The sequence below is a fragment of the Micromys minutus genome (assembly GCF_963924665.1).
Source record: "Micromys minutus genome assembly, chromosome: 11".
Lineage (NCBI taxonomy): Eukaryota > Metazoa > Chordata > Mammalia > Rodentia > Muridae > Micromys > Micromys minutus.
The window spans coordinates 21,920,352-21,928,537 of record NC_137980.1 but is presented as its reverse complement, the minus strand read 5'-3'; the positions used below and the strand labels follow the sequence as shown (position 1 = coordinate 21,928,537).

Sequence of the window (8,186 nt, the reverse complement as noted above, 5' to 3'; positions counted from 1 at the left end):
ACAAGTAGAGGGAGAGTGGGGATGAGACAAGGAAAAGGGAATACCATTAGAACTGTAAATACAGAGAATATCAAATTTAAAAAGATAATTTTACTTCCTTCTTTCTAATTTATATTACTTTCACCTCCTTCAGTTTTATTGCTCTAGCTAATCTTTTAGACAGTATATTGAGTAGGTATCGAGAGAATGGTCCACCCTTCCCTGTTCATGATTTGGTGGGATTAATTTGAATTTTTTTTCCCTGGAGAAGATAGTCAGATTTATTGTCTATCCTCATGTTATACAAAAATCTACAAAGCCCAAAAAAAAAAAAAAAAACAGTAAATGGGAGTGTAACAGCAACAATTTAAACTTGCCCCCCCATATATTAGGATGACTGCCATTTCAAAGCACAATTCTGATGTGAAGGTAGCTTTTGTTCACTGGCCAAAGCTAACCATTTAAATTACAGCCTTCAGTCCCTGACAGTTCTACTGGCTCTTAACAAAACTTTTGAGGTCTCAAGAAAGGTGATATATTCCTGGTGCTCCAGGGCTGTGCTGAGCTCCACCCACTCATCTGCAAAAGTGTTATCCACCCCTAGGTCTGCAAGGAAGTCCATTAGGTGGTCATACAAGGCCCAGTCCAGAGAAATCTGTGTTGAGTGTGTAGTTTGTATCCCTCCACTCAGACTCTCCAGTGGCCTGAAAGCTAACTTCCTTGATAGAGAAAATATCACTCTCGGCCTCATCTTCGTGTCCAATCTCATCCTCAGGATAGTGACAGTCCAGTACAAGGGTCTTCTTGCCATCAATCTTTGTAACTTCAACCACAAAATTGGGAGTTGACGTCAGTTCCGGCTCCTGTTCTTCAGCCTTCTGCCTGTGTGAGGGCTCCTCCACACCATCAAATGTTGGAGGGATGCTGTTGTTAATGTTGAAAGTAACAGTGATCTTTTCTCCAGCAACTTTGTGCAATCATTTCGCCTCTGTGCTGTTCACTTCCAGCTCCCAATCTCCGGACATCTTGGGAAGGGACTGATGCTTCTGGATCTTCTTTTCTTCCTTAATTTCATCAGTCAAGAATTCAACAAAGGCCTTGTCTCCTTCCGTGTGCAGAGCACCACAGCAGCACGCGCAGGGAACCCAGGGCTGCAGAAGACCAGAGCACAGGGGGGAGCCTGCTCTTAGGCTGAGCAAACCGAAGGGCCTGAGGCATGGCCCTGGCATGGGCTGCAGTAGATTCCCAAGAGGCTGGGCCGGGATGGTGGCTCAGAAGCCCATGGCAGAGGCGCCCAGGGTGCGGGGCACACAGTGAAGCAGCAGGAGCATTGCAGGGTGGACACGTGCAGAGGGAAGGAAGACCTGGACAAGACACCTTGTGACCTCGCGCCTTAATTTGAATTTTTATCCAGTTAATGTAATGTTGGCTATAGGTTTGCTGTAAAGTGACATTCTTATGTTTAGGTATGTCCCTTTTATCCATAACTATTCCAAGAACTTTATTATAAATTGGGGTTAGATATTGTCAGTGAATTTTTCATCATCCAATTAGATGAGTACTTGCATTAATTTTATTTTATTTTTCTTATACTTAACCACATTATGTTGAACCATTCCTGCATCTCTTTAGTGAATCCTACCCCATTGAACATGCTGGGTGATCTTTGGATGTTTTTTCAGTTTTATTTCTTTTTTGTTGTTGTTGTTTTATTCAGTATTTTTACATTTGTGATTTTACATGATAATTGGTCTGCAATTCTGTTTGTTGCTGAGTTTTTATGGACTGGATATTAGAGTAATCAGGGGTTCACAAAATGAATTGATTGGTGTCATTTCTATTTCTGTACTGTTTAATACTTTGAGTAGTCTCATTAACTATTCTTTGAATGTCTGGTTGGATACCACTATAAATATCATGGCCCTGGACCTTTTGGTGGCAGATTTTTAATGACCTCTCTCTCTTTCTCTCTCTCTCTCTCTCTCTCTCTCTCTCTCTCTGTCTGTCTCTCTCTCTCTCTCATTTAGATGTCTACACTGTTTGAGTTGTTTATCTTAGTTTGATTTAACTTTTGGTAAGTGAAAACTATTGAGGAAATTATCAATTTCTTTTACATTTTCAGTAGAGTGGAGTGGAGGCTTTTAAAAACCATGTCTTCATCATTCCCTAAATTTCTTCATTGTCTGTTAATTTTTTCTCATTTTATTTTACATTTCATTAGTTTGGATATACTCTATCTTTTAATAAAGGTTTGTTTATCTGGTCAAATAAAAAGCTCAAAGGACCAATTTCATATTTCATTAATTTTTGTGTTATTATTCTCTTTATATTTTATTGATTCCAGCCTCCATTTGAAAAATTCTTGATATCTATTGCCTTTTTTGATTGCTCATTCACTTCTTTCTGGTGTAGACTTTATAGTGTATTATTACATTGCCAGTATAACAGCTGTCTTATTTAGGCTTTTATTGCACTGAATCTACACCATGACCAAGGCAAGTCTTGTAAAATGACATTTAATTTGGGCTGGCTTACAGGTTCAGTTAACTGTCATCAAGGTGAGAGCAGGGCAGCATCCAGACAGGTATGAGCAGAGAGCTCAACACCTTCCTCCAAAGGAAACCAGGAACAGAGAGATCACCCTCAAACAGCGAGGGGGAGAATTTCCTAGCAAAGATCAGTAGATACACATTTCCTCCACAAGGCCACACCTTCAAATACTGTGACTCATTGAACCTAGCTTATTCAAACCATCATATTCCATTCCTGCCCCTCATAGGCTTGTTCAAACACATGAGTCTTTGGGGGAGGCATACCTAAACATAGCATAGAAAAGTACATGAAGTCCAAATTCCATAATCCCCACAGTCTATAGCAATTAAAAATCCAGAGGTCAAAATCTCTTTCTAATATTCATTCAATCACTTCACTTTAATCCCTTATTAAAGACAGACAACTAGCTGGGCAAACTCCATATTCTGCCATCTCTATGTATGATGTCAAAGAGGTCTTCAGATCTTCAACTTATTCATCTTTGTTGTCTGCAACAAACTTCTTTCTCCTGAGCTTGTTCCACTCCCTGTTAGCAGCTTTCCTTGGCAGATATCCCATGGCTCTGGGATCCTTAACATCTTTGGGTCTCGAAGGCAGCTTCATTGTTACAGCTCATTGATTCATTGTCTGAGATCTACACATGATCTTCAGGCATCCTCCAAAGGGCTGGATTCCCTTCTCTAGCTCTGCCCTCTGTAGCACTTTAAGCTCAATGAATGACTCCACCTTTGCTGTAGTCCTTGGTGATCATCCCATGATACAGGCATTTCCAGGACACAGGGTGCTTTTTTTACAACTAGGATTCACCAATAGTTTCTAATAATCTCCCTTCTTGGTGCCAAGCTTCAAACCCTTTGCATGAACCCTTCAGTCCTGGATTATCAACTACAACTGAGGCTGCACTTTCACCAGTGTCCTTCTACGTCCTCTCATAGTCCCAAGCCTCAGCTGTTCTTCATGAAGCCTTCTTTCCTTCAAAACCAGTACCAGCTGGGGGATTCTTACACAGTACCAAATACAGCTGCAGCATGTGGTCCTCCCTTGGCTATCTCTGGAACTCAACATTGTTCTGCTCTCAAAAAGCTATTACAGAAGATCATATTTCAGTTTGTTCGTCCCCTCTTCATCACCACTAATTAGCTCCCGATAACCAGCATCAATTTTCCCAGGAGTTTCCATCTCCTCTTGAATATAAAGCCAGGGACAGTTAGCTGATGCTGCTAAGTTCTGGTGCTTGTAGGAGCTGGAACATGACCCCCTTGTTCTATTACATTAGTACTAGCTTCCTCTTTTCAAACTCCTTTACTACCTGAGCTTGGCTGTCCTGGAGCTTTCTTTATAGATTGATTCTGAATTTAGAGATCTTTATGCCTACCTCCTGGGATTATGATGTGTATCGGCACAACTGGATTTAAGCTTTTTTACCTAGAACTTGCTCTGTTCTCAGCTGGTCAATATCTCAGAGACCTGTTTGCCTTTCCTTCTGGAGATTAAAGGATCACACTAAATTTCCTGGAGCTAACTTAGCTAGGTGGGATCTTATCCCAAGGTCATTACTCCTTTTATTCAAATTAATATTATTGAACACAGGATTCATCTCCTGGTGTCCCCTTAATACTTGAACCATATATTGTATATATTTTATTTTCCCAACTTGCTCCTTTTCATTTAAATAGTCTTCATAGAAGTAAACTTTAATACACCGTGGAGAGCACTTTTGGCACCTCTGAGCAGTTCATGGCAGAGTAATATTTATATTATCCCAGGACATCTTGGGGCTAGCCAAGGCAGGAATCTGGTTTGTGCAGTACAACCTGTAAGGGCCAGTATCAGGCAGATTGTCATCTGTAGCTCTAGGGAGGGCTCTCAAGAATAAGGCTAAAAGGAAGAACAGCTGCATCTGAAGGTAAGGGCAGGGCTTTTAAGAAGCTGGTATAGGGAAGTACTCTCTTATTTGAAGCTTGAGGCAATATCCTTAGGACTACAGCTCAGGGTAGGGCAGATTTCAGAACCTAGGCCCAGCAGTATGTATTTTTGTCTCTGACCTTTTCACCTGACCTCCATTAAGATGTTTACAGGATTTTTGGTTGCTAACTTACTTGATCCCTGTCTCATAACTGATGTTACCTTTTTACATGTAATTAAAGTGATTTAGAAAGAGACCTACTAAACCAAGCTTTGCTTTGGCCATGAGGCTTAGGCCTCAAGCCAGGCTGAAGTCATGCTGCAACTTTAAATACTTTGTCTTTTTTCTTTCAATCCTAGCTCCAGCTCTGGGAGAACCTGTTGGTTGTCTGAGCTGGTCTAGGCCAGTACACAACAGAATTTACAACAGGCTTTTTGAGACTTTCTCTTTAAAACAATGATTCTAAATCTGTTCACCTTAGCCTCAGGCTGACTCTTTGAACTAGGGCAAAAAGCAGCCATGTTCTTCACCAAAATACTAGAAAAACTATCTCTAGTCCAGAGACTTAAAAATTTTCAGTCAAACCATTTGGGCCAAGTAGATGAAATTCAAATCATTTTCAGTAACAAAGCCTTCTGTATTTCTATTAGGACAGCTCATTATAACCATTTAAACCCTTCTACTGCTCTACAAATTCAAAATCCACTATCCACATTCTTCCAAACAAAAGTGTGGTCAGCCCTATCACAACACTTAAGTCCCTGGTACCAAGTTCTGTCTTTGTTAGGGCATTATTGCTGTGAACAGACACCATGACCAAGGCAAGTCTTATAAATCAGAATATTTAATTGAGGCTGGCTTACAGGGTTAGTCCATTATCATCAATGTGAGAGCATGGCAGCATCCAGGCAGGCATGGTGGAGAAGGAGCTAAGAACTCAACATCTTCATCCAAACAAAGCCAGAAACAGAGAGAGCATCCTCAAGCCTCAGAGTTATACACTTCCTCTAACAAGGCCACACCTTCTACTAGTGCCACACCCTGACCCAAACATATGCAAACTCTCACAATAGCTGTTCATTTTTTTCATGTGGGCATTTTGTGCTATCAACTTTCTTATGTGCACCACAGTTTTGTCTTTGTGTTCCATAAGATTGTGCATGTTACATATTGTTTTCATTGAATTCTATAATGTCTCTAGTTCCTTCCTTTATTTCTGTCTTAACCTATTTTTCATTCAGTAGTGCGGTGTGCAGCTTTCATGAGTTTGTGTGCTTTGTATTCTTTCTTGTTTTGCCTTTATCCTTCTATAATCCATGGTGGTCTAATAAGAAACATGGTGTTATTTTAATTTTCTTGTATGTATTGAGACTTGCAGTATGTGAATATGTGATCAGTTTCAGAGTAAGTTTCATAAGGTACTTAGCAGAAAGTATACTCTGGATTAAACATTAAAATTATGTTAAACCAAATTACTGAAGTTACATGAGTTCAACCAAAATTGGAAATCTGGGTGTTATGATGATGCCCTGTATAAAAAAGATATTATTTTCTAGGTTTAAAATTTTCAGCCTAAGAGAAAAGGTATAAATAATATTTGATGTACTCTAATGCAAAATCGTAGACTCTGGCCACAGGGCCATTAAGACTATTTCAACTTTTTACAATAACTTTTGGGATTATAATTACATCATTTTTACTATTTCTCTGCTGCCTTCCATGACTGGTTAATAAACATGCCAAAACCTAAAACTCAGGGGAAGAAAAGTGTTGCTTCAGTTCTCAGGCTTGTTGTATGGGAAAGACACCATGAAAGAGATAGAAGAGGAAGAAGGTGTCATGGGGTAGGTGCTTTGTGAGGGCATGGTGAGGAGAGCTGGCCTGGAAGTGTGAGCAGCTTAGGCAGAACATGGCAAGTGATAACTCATGGTTATTAATAGGGAAGTAGCAAAACAGCATAGAGGGATGGTATCTGCTTGACTCCTGTGCTTTAATGCTTACTATGCATATAAAGTTTTTTTTTCGTCTTTGATTCAGTACTTTTATGATATGAGTGGGGTAGGAAACCTGCAAATATTGCCACAAGACGATGGGTGTAGTTATTGTTTGTTCCAAATGATTGAAATGGGATGGAAAGTAAGATGGCAGTTGTCATGGCTCTTGTTCTATAAAGAAAATGCCGTAGTGTGCTTTCAGACAGCTTTATTTGAAGAAGATGAAGGGGAGCAATTGTTCCAGTAACCCATTATTAGACATGGAAGTTAAAAGCCAACAGGTGCTCCCTGTGTTAGTTCATGCTAATGAAATCAGAATTCAAAAGATAAGGGAGGTGGACCATAAGGCCAAGACCCAGCTCAGCATTCTAATAAATTTGAGGCTAGCTTAAGCTCAATTAAATCCTGTCTCATTCCACTCCAAATATTTTCATCAAAGTGGATAGAGGGGCAGAGGTATTAGAGTGGAGGAAAGGATATAATATTTGAACTGCAAATACAGAGAATATCCAATAAAAATGAAAAAAGAAAGTGGATAAAAATTTCATAGGAATACATAGAATACATACATATGCCTGTCTACTTAGTGTTTTTATATGTTTGTAAAAGCACAGGAAGAACAAGTAGAATCAATAAAAAAATTAAAATAAATTGTAGTGGGGGAATTTAAGATTACTTTAGATTTTAGGGTTTTCTCTTTTGCATGTGTATTTCATCATTTCCTGGATAAAACAGCTATTCCATCTTATACAAACTGAACAAACAATGGTCCATCATGTTAACACAAAATGTAAGCTTACAATCATGATCTGGGTGCAAAGTGGCCCAAAAGATACCAGCAGCAACCCAGCACCCTGACCATGAAGTGAAGATATAAGACAGTTCCATAAAAAGCTGCCTAGATGTCTATAATTTCTACTCCGGGGCAATCTCTAAGCTATCATACACATACCTAGACATTTCTGGTATATACTCGATCTTCAATGACTAAGGAAGAAATGAGAAGTTCCCAGATTACTAAAGTTATGCCTGGTAAGCAGACACCACCCTGAAGTGAACAACTGCATCATGAAAACATGTTTCTGACACAACCATGAAAGACACCAGTAAAGGGAAATCACCACAGTTCAGAGTTTCATGCAGTAGTGATGATCATACATTTGTTTGTCAATGTGTGATTATTCCCTGAATAATTGGCCATAAATGGAAGAGTACAACGAATTCCTTCTACATTGGAGTTACAAAATTTTAAGCCTAGAATGTAGAGGAAACTTTGGTTGTTCTCTACTTTCCTAATGCTGAGATCCTTGAGTCACGTACCTTATGTTATAGAAACCCCCCTTAAGCATAAAATCAATTTGTTGATACTTCCTAATTATAATATTGCAACTGTGATGGATTGTAATAAAAATATTTGATATGGAGATGATCAACATTGTGAACGTGTTCTTAGATCCTACAGGGGTTGTGACCCAAAAGTTAAGCACTAGGGGTTTGTGGTATTTCCTGATAATAGTACTGCAATACTATTGGTAAATCAATGAAGAGACTATCAATGGTTATAATACTTGAACTTGAGACACTAAAAAAATGTTCCCAGGAAGCATTATAACATTTTTAGGTGTCTGTATTTGTACAAGGGTAGTGTAATCATTTCAGGCACAATCATTTATTGTTAAAACACATAATGCATTTTCTTTCTGCTGAAAATGGAACATTTAGGCATTATTATGACAGGTCCTTTTGCATTGGAA

The 8,186-nt window shown here is 39.1% G+C and overlaps 1 pseudogene across 1 annotated transcript; it reads right to left on the bottom strand.

Moving 5' to 3' along the window:
• Window positions 1–470: 470 nt before the first annotated feature.
• On the bottom strand, window positions 471–1,310 carry LOC308427577 (complement component 1 Q subcomponent-binding protein, mitochondrial-like; annotated as a pseudogene). Its single transcript has one exon. The product of its transcript is annotated as a complement component 1 Q subcomponent-binding protein, mitochondrial-like (transcript).
• Window positions 1,311–8,186: the final 6,876 nt, after the last annotated feature.